Source organism: Tachysurus fulvidraco, chromosome 13 (genome assembly GCF_022655615.1).
Source record: "Tachysurus fulvidraco isolate hzauxx_2018 chromosome 13, HZAU_PFXX_2.0, whole genome shotgun sequence".
NCBI lineage: Eukaryota > Metazoa > Chordata > Actinopteri > Siluriformes > Bagridae > Tachysurus > Tachysurus fulvidraco.
This window is the reverse complement of record NC_062530.1, coordinates 6,931,576-6,951,392: the sequence shown is the minus strand read 5'-3', so window position 1 is coordinate 6,951,392 and position 19,817 is coordinate 6,931,576. Positions and strand designations below refer to the sequence as shown.

Sequence of the window (19,817 nt, the reverse complement as noted above, 5' to 3'; positions counted from 1 at the left end):
GGTATTTGATGGAAATAAAAAAGCTATTAATTGTAATAAAATATAATACACCATAATTAAACTACAAAAAGCTTTATAATAAATTGTTCCTTAAACTGTTTTTTTCCTCATATTTTTGTCAATATATGATGAAATGTGAGTTCTTTCATTTTCATCTCAGTGAAATTTTTAAACTATGCTTTTAAAATTTAATCACTTTCATCATCGTTATTTTCTGTGAGTTGATTAGAGCTGGGGAACTAAACTGGCTTCCAGACAAAGATATATAATTGAAGGTTCATTTAAGAAATATGCGTGATATAAAATAAACTTTAGTAATTACTTGCTTGTGCAGCACAGATTTCTAATGGCGAAGAACTAAATTGGGCATTCTGAGAATTTTTCTTTAAAAAAATTAGTGTAACATGAGAGAATCACCCTAATTAAAGAACATAACATGGGTAAAAATAAAGGCAGGCAGAGATAAAAGGAATAAATCATATTTAAGGTAAAATACCAGAAGTATAATGACACAAAACTCGAAAAAACCTTGAACTTGAAGTCATTAATTGCAGGACAAACGTGAACAATAATTATGAAGTATAAAAATTAATCGAGGACTAACAAAGAACAGGTGAATACAATCAGGTAACAAACTAACAAACTGGAGCACAACTGGCCTAATGGTTAGAGAGTCTGACTCGTAATCCTAAGGTTGTGGGTTCGAGTCTCTGGCCGGCCACGACTGAGGTGCCCTTGAGCAAGGCACTGAACCCCCCAACTGCTCCCCGAGCGCCGCAGCATAAATGGCTGCCCACTGCTCCGGGTGTGTGTTCACGGTGTGTGTGTTCACTGCTGTGTGTGTGCACTTTGGATGGGTTAAATGCAGAGAACAAATTCTGAGTATGGGTCACCGTACTTAGCCGTATGTCATGTCACTTTCGTCACTTTCGTTCGTTAATGACAGAACAGAGACAGTGACAGGACTAGAACAAATAACCTAAGCATGGAATTCATCTTCATGGAAACAGAGATGCTTTAGAGGATACCTTTAAAATGCATTTTAAATAAATAAACAGGATTTATTCTGGAGGTTCCTAAGACTGCAGCTCTGAAAAGGTTCCCATGCACGGATTAACCTGTCCAGCAATTAAGACAGGCTCAGTGTAGTTGTTTCTGAAGCTTTGTTGTTACTGCAGCTACTTGTTTTGCATGTAATGTAAAATTTCTCTCTGTCTAAGTAAAAAGTTGAACAAATCCCTTTGACCTCTCTGTCAGCTGAAGAAGCGATGAGGCAGAGGGTGAAGAGGGAAGAGACGGTCCATATGGGCCTGTCATTACACCATGCAGGAGAGGGGTAACACTCTGACACTGTTTGTGTGTGTGTGTGTGTGTGTGTGTGTGTGTGTGTGTGTGTGTGTGTGTGTGTGTGTGTGTGTGTGTGTGTGTGTGTGTGTGTGTGTAAGAGAGAGAGAGAGACTTAGTATAAAGGTATAGTTTTCTCTTCTCCTTGAGTTACACCTTGTCCTTCTATTCTTTCACTCCTCATCTTTTCGCTTCTGCCTTCTCTTCTATCCCTCTTTATCCTCCTGTCTTTACACCTTTGTATCCTCTAATTCTTCACTGTGCTCCACTTCCTTCTTTATCCTCTTCTCGGTTCTGTCTGTTCTCAGTCACCCCCCGTGTCATTGTTTCCTTGTCATTCTTCATCCTCTCCTCGATTCTCTCTGCTGTTCCTCAATTTCTCAATGATATCCTCAGTCATCCCACAAATATGTTTGTTTTACTCTTTTCTACCACTCTCTTGCTCTTCCCTCTACCTCAGTCTTCCTTTTCCCTTTTCCCTCTTCCCTCTACCTAAGTCTTCCTTTTCCCTCTTCCCTCTTCCCTCTACCTAAGTCTTCCTTTTCCCTCTTCCCTCTACCTAAGTCTTCCTTTTCCCTCTTCCCTCTTCCCTCTACCTAAGTCTACCTTTTCCCTTCTATCCTTCTGTTCTCTTTTAGCCTCTTTTAAACTCCTTTCTGCCTGTCTTCTGTCACCTTCTCCTTCTCCTCTTAATTCTTCTCAGCCTTTTTTCTCATCACCTCTCCAGCCTGCACCTCCTTAATCCATCTCTTTCTTCCCTCATCCATTGCTCATTTCTTTTTCTCCTCCCACTTTTACTTTCTCCTCCATCAAACCTCCTCTTCTATTTGCCTCCACTCCCTGCTATCTATCCAACCCTCTTTTTTCTCTCCTTACTTTTTTCACTTCCATCTTTCCTCCTCTTCTGTTCACCTCCTCTCTGTCTAACCTGTCCTCTTAGACCACCTTGCGATCTTTAGTCATCCATCCTTTCTTTCCGATCCTCCTCTCCTCTCTGTCTATTTTCCTCTTCTCCAAAATCTCCTTAATGTGTCTTTCCCGCCCATCCATCTTCTCTTATCCCTCCTTTCCACCCTTTCCTTTACTCGTCAACCCTTTCTCCTCATCAGAGGTCAGACTGCATTATTCTCAGTGGCATGTTCAGATGTCGGTCATTGCACCAAAACGCTTTACGTTCCAGGATGCTACAAAGGCCAGGTCAAATGCAGACGCTCTATACACACACACACACACACACACACACACACACACACACACACACACACACACACACACACACACACACACACACACACACTCCCATCGTTTGTGGGCTGTGAAACGAGTCTATTTGTTGACAACTGTTTGCCATGCTGGAGTGTATCGATTATCTGTTTCAGGGCTGTACAGGACTGTCTTCTCTCTTCCTCTCTGCATTCTTCCCTTTCCTCTCATCTCTCGCCTGTCATTCTCAGGATCGGTGAAGACACCCACCTCCTCTCAACGAGTGCTGAATTTTTTATGCATCCCCAGTGGAACTGCAAAAGACTGTTAACAGCCATCTTTAACACACGACCCTGAGATCAAAGACCTGTCACTCACAAATCCAGACATTTAGCTTCAATAATGTACTAACAACAGTGCTAATGCATACAGACACGAATGTGTAAACACTGCTAAAGGAAGGAATTAGTGCGTAGTTCTATAGGGCTGTAATATTTTATACCATTTGGCGGACACGTGAATCCAAAGCGACTTACATTTTTATCTTATTTTGTACACCAGTGGCAGCTTGGTGGACCTGGGAGTCAAACTCACAACCCCCCAAATAGTAGGCCAACACCTTAACCACTAAGCTACCACATCCCACAATCGATAATAGATTATAATAATAGTAGATCAAACAATAACGATAACTTTTGTTCTTTCTTTTTTAGTTCTCAGCTTGCCATGCATAACCATCGGCAGTGTTATTGTTGGCATCTAAACACACGTCTGTTGATTGACCTGCTCGCCCTCGTGCCTCGTCCCCAGCCCCGACATGCATATTCATGACACAGCGTCTCTGTAAAGACTCTATTTAAATTGGAAATGTCCCTTTCATGTGCATGTCAGACCGTCGGAAGGTGCCGTGTAAGCACACAGTTGGATGAGGACACAGCTGCTGTGTGTTCGTTGTCAAAAAGGTGTAATGTTGACTAAAACAGGAGACGGATGGTTTCAGATCTGAAAACTTAAACAAAAGGCTGCCAAGTGTGTAACCACATGTGACCGTATCCTTCTTTGAGTAGTCAATGGACTGATTTCAGTCCAACAGACAGACAGAGAGAGAGAGAGAGAGAGAGAGAGAGAGAGAGAGAGAGAGAGAGAGAGAGAGAGAGAGAGAGAGAGAGAGCAGTAGATATAGAGCACATAAGATAGAGCCACATGCTGTAGCTCCACTCTGACAAATGTGAATCGGTTAAACTTGGAACAGTGTGAAGATGCAGAAAACCAACACTGAGTCACCTAAAATATTCATGGTGCCAGGAAATTTTTTGAAATTCTCTCTCTCTCTCTCTCTCTCTCTCTCTCTCTCTCTCTCTCTCTCTCTCTCTCTCTCTCTCTCTCTCTCTCTCTCTCTCTCTCTCTAATTAGCCCACTCATGTAAAAAAAAATAATTTTAACTGTGATTACTGACAACTTGCACATTTGCAGCTTTCACACAAATAAATTAGTACAAAATAATACAAAGGTTAACATTGGAGTTAGGGATTGGGGTTAATGGCTGTTCCTCTTCATACAATTTAATTTAAATTATTTGCAACGAAAAACACAACCACATCACCCGCTCTCTTTCAAATTCATTAAATACTAAAGATGTCTGAGGAATAAAGTAAACAAATAAGCAGATGAAGATAAAATGTACAGAAATTGAATTCATAAAACTGGTAGACAGCCAAAAAAAGGTTCAGAAATAATTACTGATAATATTGATGATAAATATTCTCACTCTCTCACTCACTCACTCATTTTCTACCGCTTTATCCGAGATGATATTAAATATTAATTATCTTAAATTTTAATTATAAATCTATTCATTTAGGGGCTCCAAGTGTGTAGTTTTGGAATCCTATTGTGTTTTTTAGGATCTTTTATTTTCATCTTCTTTTTCTTATACAGAGGAGTACAAGGAGTACATCATGCCCAAATGTAGGTAAGTGATTTGGGTTTAGTGGTCTAATGGTGTTATAGTTCACAAGCTTCCATTTTGGTCCATATCTTATGAACCATGAGCTGTACAAACTCAATTCTTTCACTTATTCTTCGTGTTCTCTCCAACAAAAAGCCACCAAAACCATCAGCTTTAGTTCAACAACTTCATTTTTTTGGTTAATTTGCAAAACATGCAAAAAATACTTTGCAAAAACTTTATCCAAGGATTTTTGGTATGGCTTCACAAATTTGGTTTCAAACTACTCAAAGATCACAAATCTTAATAATGATTAAATAACACATTGACATCTACTGTATAAACAATATGGCTGCCACGTGTCGGTCAATTCTAATGAATCGGAAACCAATTTTTAATCTAATATATTAACATTTGTATCTCATAATCAGTGGCAAGGTTTCAAAAAAGCCTAATTGGCATTAACAAAACAACATTCTTGGGTCATTTGCAGATTTTGGGGCATGGTCATACATACCTGGTGGAGCTTTGGTCAGAGAACCTTTTCTCAAGAACTGCAAAGCCAGTACAGCTAAAATTTGGTATAGTGAATCTGGAACAGAATTATGACATTGGCCTGATTACTTTAAAAATAAAACATTAGAGAGGGTTAGAATTAAGCTAGGTATACAGTGAATTTGAATCCTTTCCTCAAACTACAAAAGCAATTAGCTTTGCAATTCAAATTTGTGATAATTTGCATATGTGAAACCAAACTAGTCCTAGAACCTGTTACCATAATCTTTCAAACTAAGAAAAATATGAATCTTCATTATTAACGATATGGATTTTAACTAAGCTTGAATGATATAATCAGTATAATCTATTTTTTTTTTTTTTTTTTGCAAAGGATAGGGCATGGATAGAGAACAGAGCTAGATTCAAATAGGTATTGAACCAATGGTCGGATATCTTGAAAAATGTCAAAATCTCACTAAGATTTTATGTGGAAAGTTGATCCAGGCCTCCACACATATATAAAAGTATTTGTAATGGAAGAAAGAAATCACTGCTATTTACAGTCCCAGGAAAGAAAGTCTAATTCTTTTGTTTTTGCTATACACCATAGAACATGGCACACTTAGTATGAACCCATTCATTTTTCAAGTGATCCAAATATTGCATGTCTACACTTTGTTTCAAACTATTTCACCTGCAACGATATCATTTGGTATTAAAATAGATAAACCAACATGAAGACCAGTAAGCTGTCTATTGGAGTAAAGTAAGCAATTTTAATGCTGGGAAAAGATGGATATTGATCAGAGCCTTTGTACAAACACTGTTCATTGGTCATAACCAAATTCAACAATTTTGAATGGTTTAAAAAATAGAAAGAAACCACTGGGGTACTAACAACCAATCAATAACTGGTTGATGAAAAGAAACATTGTGAGAACTGTAAATAAAACCGGTGCTTCTGTCATCAACGAATAGTCAGTGGCATCACCAACAACCTCCATGAGGCAAGGGTGAAAGTATCACTAGCCACTGTTCAAAGACGACTTCAGGAACAGAGATATAGTGGCTATACCTCAAGAATCAGAAGGCTAGATTCACAAAGAAGTACAGAGATGAGTCAAAACAAATCTCACTGATCAAGCTTTCAACAAAGTTTCTTAAGCATGCATAATTGCTTCTACAACATTTTAATTTATCTTTATTAATGTAATTTGTGATGGAGCAGCACAATGAGTTCAGAATTTTACAGAAACATTTCGTCTGCCAATTTAAAGGAGAAGTACATCCAATCTAATTGGGAGGAACATCATCATGCAGCAAGACAATGCACTAAAACACACCTCCAACCCATCAACTGACATAATGGGGGGGGGGGATCACTACACAATAATAAGTAGCATTATGCAAGATAAAAATAAAAATAAAAAAAACACAGCTCATTTAGTTAAGAAAGTTATTTATCTATATCTATATCTACAGTATATATATATAAGTCTATATGGTGAAAATAATTTGGACAATCTAGCACTTAGCTGATCTTTATTAGCTCTCTTGGCACAGATGTAAACACAACAGCTTTCTTCTTCCATAGGGGAACATTTAATTGTACTGCTTATGCAAAGATGACCTAGCTAACATGACATGGCTAACATGAAAGGATTTTCATATTTAATAATATTTGTCATCTTTACTAATGCTAAGACTATGTTGCAAATTAAATACATGCTATCTTTATATAGACTCCTAAAGAGTTCCAGATCATGTTCATTAACACTTGTAATCTTCACTGTAATTAAAAATGATCTGACTAACATAAGTGAAGGTGACAGGAGTTATGTAAGTTATCATATCTTCACTGCTTGGAATCTTCATTTCTATTATTAGCATATCTGAGAAAAGTTTACCTCTTTGAGTGCAATCATAAAGCTACCTTTGAAGGCTAGGCACATACTCAGACATGTTTGAAGGTCATGAATGGTCTGTCTTAGTTCATATAAGGCTGCACATGTAGATGAGGGGAACAACTAAGGGATGGCAGCAGGTCACTGTCGAGATAGGTCAAGGGGAAAAATAAGATGTCCAAGTATAAGAGGGCAAGGGACGAAGTCGTGTATATGATCTGTACTTTGTGGCTATGAAGAATGAATAATATGATGTCACTTTCCAGACAGGGGCAGAGATAAGAAAGAGGGCTTTGCAAATGGCCAATGGAAGGTATGAGGGCATTACAGCGAGCAAAGTTTGCAGTGGTCAGAATATCACACAGCTCAATTAGCATAGTCTGAGACTCTCTTGAAACTGACAGCACAGTATGTGGTCCAAGGACATCTAAAAAGTTGCACTTCTCTTTCAACCTTTCAGCATGTTTGCAGTTTAGGACAAAACGGACAAAGCTCTGGCATTGTAGCCAATCGCTATGAAAACTTGCAGTACATTTATAAACATATGATATTCAGTGCATAAATATATGTATTATACTTATATTCTATTAGGACGTACAGTATAACTAGTGTTGGTTTCAAACAAAAGGAACATGCTTTATACTTGGCACTAAATTAGCTGGAGCATTTTGATAGATTAATGTATAGATTTTAATCACGAGGCCACCCTCAGTCTTGGCGGGCAAGTGGTAATATGAGTTTGAGAGGTGGGTGCAAGTTTCTTGGCATGCACCACCTGGGAGATATGTTTTGGAGCTCTGCAGAGGGAGGCAGATGGCTATTCATATTCCTGAATCTCATTACCATCTCGCCAAGTTTCATATGATCACAATAAAAACCCCAAACAGATGCATCAGGCCATTAGAATAATGTTCATTCAGACAGGCAAAGGCTCTTTACTGACCAAGAAAGACACTTTCTCACACAGATACATGTTCATTTACCTCAGCTTATCTCAATCTATACACACAAGTGGAGATTAAACATACATACAGGCATGTATAAACACAGAGGTTTATTTACAGTAGCATCCGATCACTGAACTCAGTTTGGCAAGGAAACATTACTGAAAACGTACAGCACTAAACACTGCAGGTCAGTTTATACATAGATGGATGGATGGATGGATGGCCGGTTGAATGAACAGTTATTTGACCAACAAAGATAGATAGATAGATAGATAGATAGATAGATAGATAGATAGATAGATAGATAGATAGATAGATAGATAGATAGATAGATAGATAGATAGATAGATAGATAGATAGATAGATAGATAGATAGATAGCTCATTTCCTCTCATCTGTACTGGTAAACTATGTGGGTTATTGTCTTAAAGGATAATTAAGTCCTTAATGTATTTATTTATTAGGTCTTGACTATTTTTGCCTTTGCAGATAGGATGACATGAGTTTGGTTTCATTGCAGCCTCCAAAAAAAGCTGTAATTTACCAGTGATAGAATCTGATACATGCAATTAATCAGTCTTTTAGAAAAAAACTGGTGATAGGTAGATCAATGTGTTCAGCTGAACTGTGACAGTTAAATTGCATGACTGCATAATTGAAAAAAAAAAAAACAGGCTACTGATGTCTGGTGCTGAAGGTGATGACCAAAGTCTAATTTCTTCTTTTAACAGTTTGATTGTAAAATTATTAATGTACAGTCTCAGTAATGACATGATAAGAATGTGGGGCAAACTATTAAACACAAACACAAACACACACACACACACACACACACACACACACACACACACACACACACACAGTTTTCATTGTGAGTTTCATCCAAATGCCACAAGGAAAACAAAAACGTCATTAACCCTTTGTCATCTGTTGTCATTTTGTCATTTGTGTCGTTTTTACTTTGACTGGACAAAGTATGCTTAGTCTTTCTACTTGTAAAGTATCCTCCAGAGGATGATACACAACCTTTTTCATGCTCTTTAAACCCTCAGCTGTGTCTCCAATACACTTTCTCAATCACCATCGATGATGTATTACACATGAGACAACAATACAGCCTCAAATCTAACTTTGTGTAATCGCCCGATATGACTGGCACTCATAGACAACAGTCTGACAGCAGACTAGAAATAAATCAGCCCCAGCGTCACATCTTCATACCATACTGTGTACCATTTTTTTGGACCATGGGGTGATTCTGCTTTCATACAAGTCCAAAATAATCCACATTACGGCATTTGTTAATCGCAAATAATCTGATGTTGATATGTATATGTATATGTATATGCATATATACAGTACCTTCAAATGAAAGTACATATGCATATACATATACATATACATATACATATACATATACATATACACATCCGCAAGCACTGAAGAACATCACAAGAAGTGCACAAGATGTCAGTTTATTGGTTCAAAGTATAGTGATAGCTTTATAGTTTTTTGTATACAGTGTATAAAGTTTAATCTAATGTCTTGCAAATACTTACAATCAATTAGTACAAAACATGTCTGTGTATCATTTGAAAAAAAAAAAAGTTATTCCATACTAATTCATGTGTTATAAAGCAGATATACAATGTACCTGCTTCCTGGTGTTCATCCAACACTGCTGTGACATAAAAATCCATCTACTGCCTGCATCATAAAAAACATAACCATAAAAAACTATAGTGTGATAATATCAAAACAAAAGGCATTAAACATTCCCTCCATTTTCCTCCTTGTTTTATAAAGCAAAGATTTAGAGGGCTGTTTTTGTGCTTGTGGCTATGAATGTACCTCAAGCATCATTTGATGTGTGGAGGCCATTTTGTGTTTACCGCATTTATGCTCCCACCATTTTTGGAGCTCACTGGGGAAATAAAAATAATGCACTGTTTCTTTTTTACAAAGTGTTACTGTAGGTTGCGGTCCTTTTTTCCACAGTGTCATAATGTAGCATCTGGATTCAGATTGGAATCTAGAGTACTGAGGTGAAATCAGACCAAAGAGGATACTTTACATCAGTGGGGTCTGTGATGCATAGCCAGAAGGGCATTATTTGTTTCTCTTCTAATTTTGTTACAATGGTGGAAATCCCAACCCAAAATGATCAGTTTCTTAAGTTTAACAATCTGTTTGATTGGTCATTTGGATTGAAGATGTTTCAATCTGATTCCGTGTCCGGAGATTGGGTTGCCAAGGCCCCCGCCTTCGACTGCCACCCAATCCACACAATGCACCAGCCCCTTACGGTTCCTCCTGCAGGTGGTGGGCCCACGGGAGATCAGCCCCACGTCGCTCCATGGTTCTCAGCTAGAAAAGGGTGGCTTGCCCCCTTCAGGTTGGTGGAGAGCTCCTGCCTCAAGTGGAGGAGTTTAAGTATCTTGGGGTCTTGTTCACGAGTGAGGGAAGGATGGAGCGGGAGATCGACAGACGGATCGGTGTATCTTCTGCAGTGGTGAAGAAAGAGCTGACCCGCAAAGCGAAGCTCTCTATTTACCAGACGATCTACGTTCCTACCCGCACTTATGGTCATGAGCTTTGGGTCATGACCGAAAGGACAAGATCCCGGATACAGGCGGCTGAAATGAGTTTCCTTCGCAGGGTGGCTGGGCGCACCCTTAGAGACAGGGTGAGGAGTTCGGTCACTCAGGAGGAGCTCAGAGTAGAGCCGCTGCTCCTCACATCGAGAGAAGTCAGCTGAGGTGGCTTGGGCATCTGTTTTGGATGCCTCCTGGACGCCTCCCTGGGGCATGTCCAACTGAGAGGAGGCCCTGGGGAAGACCTAGTACACGCTGGAGGGACTATGTCTCTCAGCTGGCCTGAGAACGCCTCGGTATTCCCCCGGAAGAGCTGGAGGAAGTGTCTGGGGAGAGGGAAGTCTGGGCATCCCTGCTTAGTCTGCTTAGTACCAGAATGTTTGTATGTATGGGCAATCGCTGTCCAAACAACAAAAGCGACATCCATAGCCGAACAGGAGGGCCGAGCAACATCCACAGCCGAACAGAAGGGCCGAACGCAGCCCCCGACTCACCACAGCCAGGCCAACCTCTCAGACACCAGGAACAGGCAGGGAGGGTGGGGAAGAGAGAAAAAAGAATCCTTCATAAAACAGAAAATCCATAGGGGCCAAAAAATACGGGCCTGCAACACCCCCCACGGACAGGAAGTGGGGCGACGTCCTCCATGGAAACCAAATGTGAAGCGACGCCCCCCACCGGACAAATGTGGGGCAATGTCACAGGACACCGAAAAAACAAAAAAAACTCAGGCTGGTGACATGGCCCGCAACCCGGAAGTGAGGCAGCGCCCCCTGCAGAGAAATCGGATGCGGAGGGGCGTCCCTTACCAAAAAAATGCGGACTGATGTCACCAAACTGGCGAAGTCCAGGGGGAAAAAAAAAACAAAAATCCTCCCACGATAAGCCTGTCCAAGCTGCTATCCTGCTGGGTCCTGGTGAAGCGGAATCTTCTGTCAAGACACGGGGTAAGGAAGCGGACCCAAACGCAGGATAGCCAAATCAACAGGGTTTAATAACAAAAGGACATGAAACAACACACGGACTAGAGACAGGACAAAGACAACAGTAGATTCTGCGCTGCACAAGGCAATGTGGCACGGTTAAATACACAGGGTAATCACAATAGGAAACAGGTGTGTAGACAGGGAGGAGCAGGAACGTAAACAGATGCACGTGGCCAAAGTCCGAGCTGAGTCATGACAATATACTGTATACTATATTATGTCTTTATTCTTTTATATATTTGCATTTCATTTTCTTTGCTGCTGTAACAGAGAAATTTACCTATTGTGGGACAAATACTGTAAAGGTATATCTTATCTTATCTTATCTTATCTTATCTTATCTTATCTTATCTTATCTTATCTTATCTTATCTTATCTTATTAAGCACTGAACACGCCGTTAAGCAAGCACATGTAGTTGGGTCATTCCAGAGTGTCAATCAGACAAACATTTAAATGGAAATCTCATTGCCTAACAATAATGTCATCTAGTTAGCTAGTTAACAAGAAGTGTATTATACAGACTGAGGGAAATTTATGAGACTTGATGTCCAATGATACAATGATCGGATGTCCTAATTAATTTTTTCATCAACACTTTACTGCAGTTGTACTGGGGCAACATACATCAACGAAACATGAGTGAAGCGATGTACCAAGACATATTAGAGGATAATGTAATCTCAACAGCCAAGAAACCGACACTGGGTGGTTGATGGATGTTTCAAAACGTTGAAGTTTGAAGACAACAAGCCCAAGCTTACAGCTGAATATAACTCAAAAAGGCCTTGCCAAGCCTAGACAAAATTTTATGGATGGTTTTGAATTTACAGGTCTGTGAAGAGGACCCTAGTAAACTTGCAGAACGGAAGACGAGAGAATTAAAAACCCCAAATTTTGAATGAAAATTACAAAGTAAAAAGACTTAATGTGTTTAAATTGGAACTGGAAGTAAAAACCAAGTGTACCAGTTACCCAGATCCAGAGTGCCATCCAGACCCATGTTTTAATGGAAATCTCATTGCCTAACATTAACATGAACTAATTACAGTAGCTCGTTCATATAACGTGTATTATACAGATTAAGAAAAAAGAATTAGCATATGATAACAATCCTTTTCCAATGTCACACAACGTATTAGCACCTGTCACATAGACTCAGGTTAATGAGCTGTGCCCTGTTCTGGCACCTAAAAAAAAAAATATTCGAGGTTTTGTTTCTCTAAAAGTGTAAGCATGAGATGCTAGCAGAAATGTTATATGACAACTTTATTCTGTATTATAATTATTAGTACATCAGTTTTGTCATTGTTTCAATTATTCCTGATTCAGAAAAAATTGCTTGTGCATGCTAATTAATCCACCTACTAATTTGTTATCTACTATTCCTCCGGGCTACTATGAATAAAAAACGAATAGCCTGGACCGAAAATCTGCTCGTGATAGTGATTTGTCCACCCCTAAGGGAACAGACACAGAAGCAGCTCCCATTTACCGAATACTCACATGGCTCTAGCAGTTCGTCTTTATTAATTAACACCAAGCTTAAATAACCCTGTACACAGATGACAAATTATCATATATAACAAACCCGTCAACTTCCCTCCCACTAGTCCGTGATCTGATTAAGTGATGCAGCAAATTTCCTATTTGTTCTATTTATATACAATCCACACTGGGATGCTTGATTGTGGAACTTTGGATAAAGTCACATTTTGGGATCTCTTTAAGTTTCATTTCACACCATTATATCAACTGATAAAAAAAAAAAGATTTCATGAGATGGAACAAATTAACATTAGATCCATATCAAGAAGAAATCAAGAAGAAAATACTTTGAAAAATTAATCAGATCTTTCAACGGCACATTAACAATTCACCCTAAAACTGGTTCTCTTAGAGACTCAAATAAATAAATAAATAAATATACATACATACATACATACATACATACATACATACATACATACATACATACATACATACATACATACATACAAATAAATAAATAAATAAATAAATAAATAAATAAATAAATAAATAATAGAATCAAATTGACCACTGTTCAGAAATCAGAATCCCTTGTCATACTAAAAACGGCAAATTTTTATAACTATTTCCTCTCTAACCAATTGCAGTACATTCAGTAGTGAAAAAATAATCCAATCTCTTCATGGTTAGACAAAGAACAAATAATAACCCATGATTTGCTTATGGAAAGGCTTATTATTTATAGATTACTCCATTAAAATGCAGTCCTGTTTAAAAAGCACCACTGACCGCATGACTGACCGAAAGCTAATAAAATAATGAACAGTAATCACTCTTCTTCCTGTCTGACTGCACAATGGAAAAAAAAGCCATAATATTTCAGCTAATAAAAGAGTGTCCAGTTTGTAACATCTATTCTGCGTCATCTTGCTCACAACCTTTGAACAAGCTACAGGACAAATATCAACAAACTGTCCAATAACAGAAAAAAAGAAATATCTCATATTACTTTTAGTATAATGTGATATAAGATAAATATCGCAGATATATTCCTATCATTTATTCCTATTAACTCATCATTTTCCCTAAACTGCCAACATACTTAAAATAATTCACTGGCTAATACTAATACCAAGTCAATACCAATGGAAGCTTTCAAAGATTACCTGTCTCACCACATACAGTATCATCCATATCACATGGGTTATAACTACAGTAACACATGTAAACACTGCCTGGATTATATAGATGAGTATTTTTATTTTCTCTGCTCATATTACTATAGCTATTCTTTCTGTTTGCAGAACTCTCACGGTGTGCCTTCATCTCGATATTTAGTGTATCATCTATCATCACTTCATATACCTCGACATTGCCGATCATTTACACAAATGACACTAAGAATAAGCAAAAAGGTCATATTAGTAAACTGGAAAGAGCTAAAATGCACTGGTTTAACCCCTTAAAAGAGGCAGCAGAGATAGAAAAACTCACAACAGCTACAGTATTTGAAACAGAAACTAATATATTACATTTTAAAGATTGATATCCACTGATGACATCCTAATAATAATGACTGCAAAGTCATTATTACAAACATTGAGTGTTGGCTATGAAGATTTCACTTTGCAGTCATGGTGAAGCTTGAGGAGATTTGTACGGTCTAAGAGAGAACACTTCTGAGCAACGCTCTAATGCAAAAAAAAGCTACAGAGCTTTAGCAAAGTGTTTAGTCTTTTTTGTCAGAACAATTGATTCAATAATTTGCATGTGGAAAGCTCACAGAACCACGACTTATCTTCTCTGGGTAAGTCCAACATGCACGGAACTGAAACAGCAGGAAGAACAGATAGATAATAGGAAGTAATGAACTGCAACACAATCTCCACGTTTTCACTGATATACTCTACACAAAACCTCTCTGCTAAAAATGAAGCACAGAAACACACATCTAAAATACCCTGACAAATCAGAAGTGCTTCGGAACAATATAATCTGATCGGATGGCAATAATTCATCTTTTCATCAACGCTTCACTGCAGTTGTACTGGGGCAACATACATCAACGAAACATGAGTGAAGCGATGTACCAAGACATTTTAGAGGAAAATTTAATCTCACCAGCCAAGAAACTGACGCTGGGTAGTTGATGAACGTTTCAAAACGTTGAAGTTTGAAGACAACAAGCCCAAGCTTACAGCTGAAAATAACTCAAGAAGGCCTTGCAGGGCCTAGACAAATTGTTTGGACCCCAGTGACCTTGGTGAATGGAAGAATTAAAAGAATTAAAACCCCCAAATTATGAATGAAAAGTACAAAGTAAAAAGACATTATGTGTTTAAACTGGAATAAATACAAAAAAAAGAAAAAAGAAAAAAAAAGTAAAATTATTTGAGTAAAAACAAGTGTCCTAGTTCCTATTACAATAAATAAAAATAAATAAACAAATAAACAAATAAATAAATAAAACCACAACTATTATTATTATAATTATTATTATTATTATTATTATTATTGTTATTATTAAGTATTTGTTGTTATTATTATTATTGTTATTATTATTATTATTATTATTATTATTATTATTATATACTTTGTACAATTTTCATTGCTTTACCAGCCTGAGAGTATTTTAAGACACTGACCAATTCGTACTAGCCTAAAATTATTTTGAAAGAAAACCATTCAGCGCTTTGGTTAGTCACTCTAAATAATGCTATATATAATGTAACGGATGTTGGCAGGCAATTTAATAAACCTTTAAATCTTTTGTGGGTAAGATATCAGGCCTTGCATTCATAGCACTCCTTCTACAGTGTTCTACCGCGAGCCATCTGCATGATGGGAGACTGTAAGAGCTCAGCGGGAGGCGACGGCTCACAGCGAGCACGAGAGCAAGCTGCTCTGTGCATTTAAAGCAGAAAGCAGCAAGAGATTCCTGCTGTGAGAGGGAGAAAAAAAGCAGACGCCCACCACAGGCATGCTGTACATTTCACCCATAATTGCACACTCATAGCCAAGCACTCGAGATTATAAATTAAAACACATAACGATTTGTACAACAGAAAAAAAGCTCTCTCTGTGTTCTCTTATTAGCACCTATTTATTTGGATGCTTTAAAACTGAAGACAGTGTTTTAGCATATCATAAAATTATCCAAATGCAAATTTCATTTTCATTATCATTTTTTGCATTAATTGATCAAAGAATTTGTACATGCTTAGTGTATTTAATCCAATAATGCCGGAAAAACTTGCCTTCACGAAACAATCGATTATAGAATTTCTTCATTCTGTATCTGTACACAGACTTTGAACCCCAGCAATCAGGGCATTATGTTATAATAAAATAATCAATGATGTAGCATGGGGCAAAAGTTAAAGAGTTAAAGCTGGGAATCACGATGTTTGAAAAATGCTTCAGAAATCTGAGTCAGCCGACTAACAAAACAAACGAGTAGCCAATGAGCAGGAAGGGGCGTGTCTTGTCAATATGCAGTGGAGAGCATGTTCAGTGTGCATGTCTGACATTAGCCGAAAGTAATTGAAACACATTACATAGCGGATACCTGCCTCTGATACGTTACCTCTGCTTCGGGTTCTAGGTGTTGAACGTTGTCTTCCGCGTGAAACGGAGCTAAACCTTTCACGGTACAACACACAGAACTACAAAAACACATTTGACTTGTATTACCATAGTTCAATTCAATTCAATTCAATTCGAATTTATTTGTATAGCACTTTATACAAATGACATTGTGTTCAAAGCAGCTTTAACGAACATAAACATAGAACAAAAGGTTAATATAAAGAATAATATAAAGATTAATAGAATGCAAAATTCAAGATTAATATTAGATAGATTAACATAGTATTACTCATTGAGTTCATTTATTAAATATAAAATATACCGTCGGCCAGCTGCCCCAACAGGTTCCGCCATAATAGTTAATAGTTGAGGCGGAGCTATCAAAACAGGGGTGGCACCCATTTGGGTTAGGGGTGTGCTTGTTTTGGTGATTTCAAATGTCAACATTGGCTTTCAAACATCGTGGACCCCGTCTTTAAAGGTAATAGCACAATTTTTCTTTTCTAAACTATGACACATCATACATTTTCTCAATTATGTATAATGCTGTGGAACAAAACAAGTTCATTTCTGTTGACACTTATGTTATAGCAGCTGTAAATAGTCATTCTCTCAGTAGCCTCTGTCTTCCTCTCTTGAACGTAATAAGACATAAATATTTTAGGAAACTTAGGTGGTTTTCACACTGGCCACACTGGCATGCGTGAGTCTGAATCCGAGTGTTATTGTTCCCTGCACCCACGCAGCATTGCTCTGTTTTCATACTCACTTGATTTCAATCGAAGCCTGTCATCACAAACACACATGGGGAACATAACGTGACTCACCATATTTTGCCTTTGTTTTTAATTATTTCAATGCTATAATATGCATCTCTTCTGTGTCTCGTGACATATCCATGTTCATGATACATGAATAATAATTTTATTTACATTTTATTTTTGTTTAGGTTACTTTGTTTCCTGAACAAACTCAGACCTGACATGAGTCGCGTTCACGTTCACAGGAATCATGGCACAGTTCAAGTAAATCTGAACTCACACCACTTTCTGCACGTAGCCTCAGCTTCAGTACTGTAATGTGCTTCCCAGTCCACATGACAGCTTTCACTTGACCAATTTATCATGCAAACGGTGCTACGTTCCAGGATAAATTTCCAGTGTGAACGTCTCTTCAAAGTTACAGCTTGTATTACATGTGACTGGTACAAAGCACTGACACTGGAGAATCTAAATCTAAACGCTGTCTCTTCATAGAAATCTTCTCTATATCAATGGTTAAATACATACATTTTTAATATGATTATATGGAGTCCCCATGGAAGTACTAGTGAAATGATGCATAAGATTGGTCACATTACTATAAACATGTGATCTGCCTTGAAGCCAGGACTGCTTTTAGAGGTGCATTGATTGAAAATTTAACCAGATTCTCATTTTAAATCAGCTTAGTGAAACCCTGTGTTATAACAACATGCAACCCATCATTAATGAAACCTAAGCCATTATTGAGAAATGTGAAACAGTGCTATCTCCATGCTACAAATCTAGCCATTTGCCTAATCCTATTTTAATGGCTGTAAAACTAAGCCAAATAACAGTCGCACCACCACGTGTGCTGGCAGGCCGTCTGCCTGTTAGGATTTCCTTGTTAACCTCTTCTGTTAGGAAAGATCAGACTAGATGGTTTTGCATTGTAATAAACTCAATGAAGAAGTTCCCAGGCAGGAATATACTCCGGATGGGAGATCAGTATACTGAAGAGCATCATCCACACACATATTACACACTCGTTCACACCTGAGGGCAATTTAGAGAAGGCAATCTGTCTACCAGCAGGTGGGGAAAAGGTTGTACAAGCTATATGTGTCAGTGCATTCCCTGCGGGGCGACGCACACTTCCGGGTCGGTGGCCATCTTGGATTTTTCACTTCTGGGGCAGTGGCCATTTTATGTGACCAGGCACTATATAAGGATGTTGCCTGCACATGGTTCTTCCCAGTCTGCCTTGTGCTCCTGCTAATTCATCCCGCCATTGTTCCTGTTCCTGTTCCTGCTCTGTCTGGTTTTGTTTCTGCCCGTTCCTTGGTCCCTGATTCTGCTTGCCCTATATAATACTTCTGCCTGGATTGACCCTGCCTGTTCCTCTAGTTGATGTTTCCTGCTTGCCTTGTACTGCTCGGTGTTTGGATTTTTGGACTATTTATCACCCTGTTTTTCTGCCTGCCCTTCATTGCCCTGTTTGCCTGTGCTTTGGATTGTTGGACTGTCTGTAATATCGAATTGTGCCTCCCATGTTTTTAGCCAGCTCACATTAAAGACTCTTAATTTGAAATCTGGTCTGTGTCTTGCATTTAGGTCCTCGTCTGCCATTCCTGACAATATGAGCACAGAGAAAAACACCACAGAGACCTATACTTAAACACGGGATTCAACTGGAGACCCTTGAACTTCAACCAGGAGGTTTTTCTTAAGTTCCTAAATAGGCCATGCTCCTCATTTCTTTTTCTGTGTTTATCTCAGATAAAAAAAAAAACAATATCTGCTTTAAGTAAAACTACATGAGCATTAACTTTCTTATTTAAATTTGAGAAAGGAACATATTTGAATGGTTTAACATAATAAAAGACCTTTTTCCAAAAAAAAAAAATTTCAACAATGCCTATGTCATGAATGCGGGATGGAACAGACCCAAGTGCAGGATGGTGAAATTAACAGGTTTAATAACAAAAGAACACTAAACATGACACGGACTAAAGACAGGACAAGACAACAGTAGATTCCGCGCTGCACAAGGCAACACGGCACAGTTATATATAGACAGGGTAATCACAATGGGAAACAGTTGTGTGGAAACGGGAGGAGCAGACAAGGGCGGGGCAGACACGTGACAAAAAACATAAACACATGCACGTGGCCAAAGTCCGGGCTGAGTCCTGACAGTCTAACTGCAGACTAATATTTAATAAATATGAAGCGTCACATTTCTGATATAATTATCTTATTACTTTATTAATAATTCTGTTATTAGTTTTATTTCTGAAATCAATCTTCAATGACAAACTCCTTTAACACTTTTTATAAGAGTCTCATGTGCCTGCTGTTGAGCAGTGAATGTCTTTGTCATGTTAAACTCCACAGTGGTGATTAATGTCTCATATGTAAGTAGACACTCAGGGCTTTAAGTATTTGTCATATGTAGCTCTTAACTAATTCTGTTTTTATCCTGTCTAGTAGAGGCAATATGTTTAAAGAGAAATTCCAAAGAAACCAAAAGTTTTTTTTTATCTTTAAACTAAATGTTTATATTAAATAT

The 19,817-nt window shown here is 38.1% G+C and overlaps 1 protein-coding gene across 1 annotated transcript in view; it reads right to left on the bottom strand.

The window, feature by feature from the left end:
* large2 (LARGE xylosyl- and glucuronyltransferase 2) overlaps positions 1 to 19,817 on the bottom strand; it is a 142,365-nt gene that overhangs the window by 81,835 nt on the left and 40,713 nt on the right. The gene's annotated exons all lie outside the window — the stretch shown is intronic.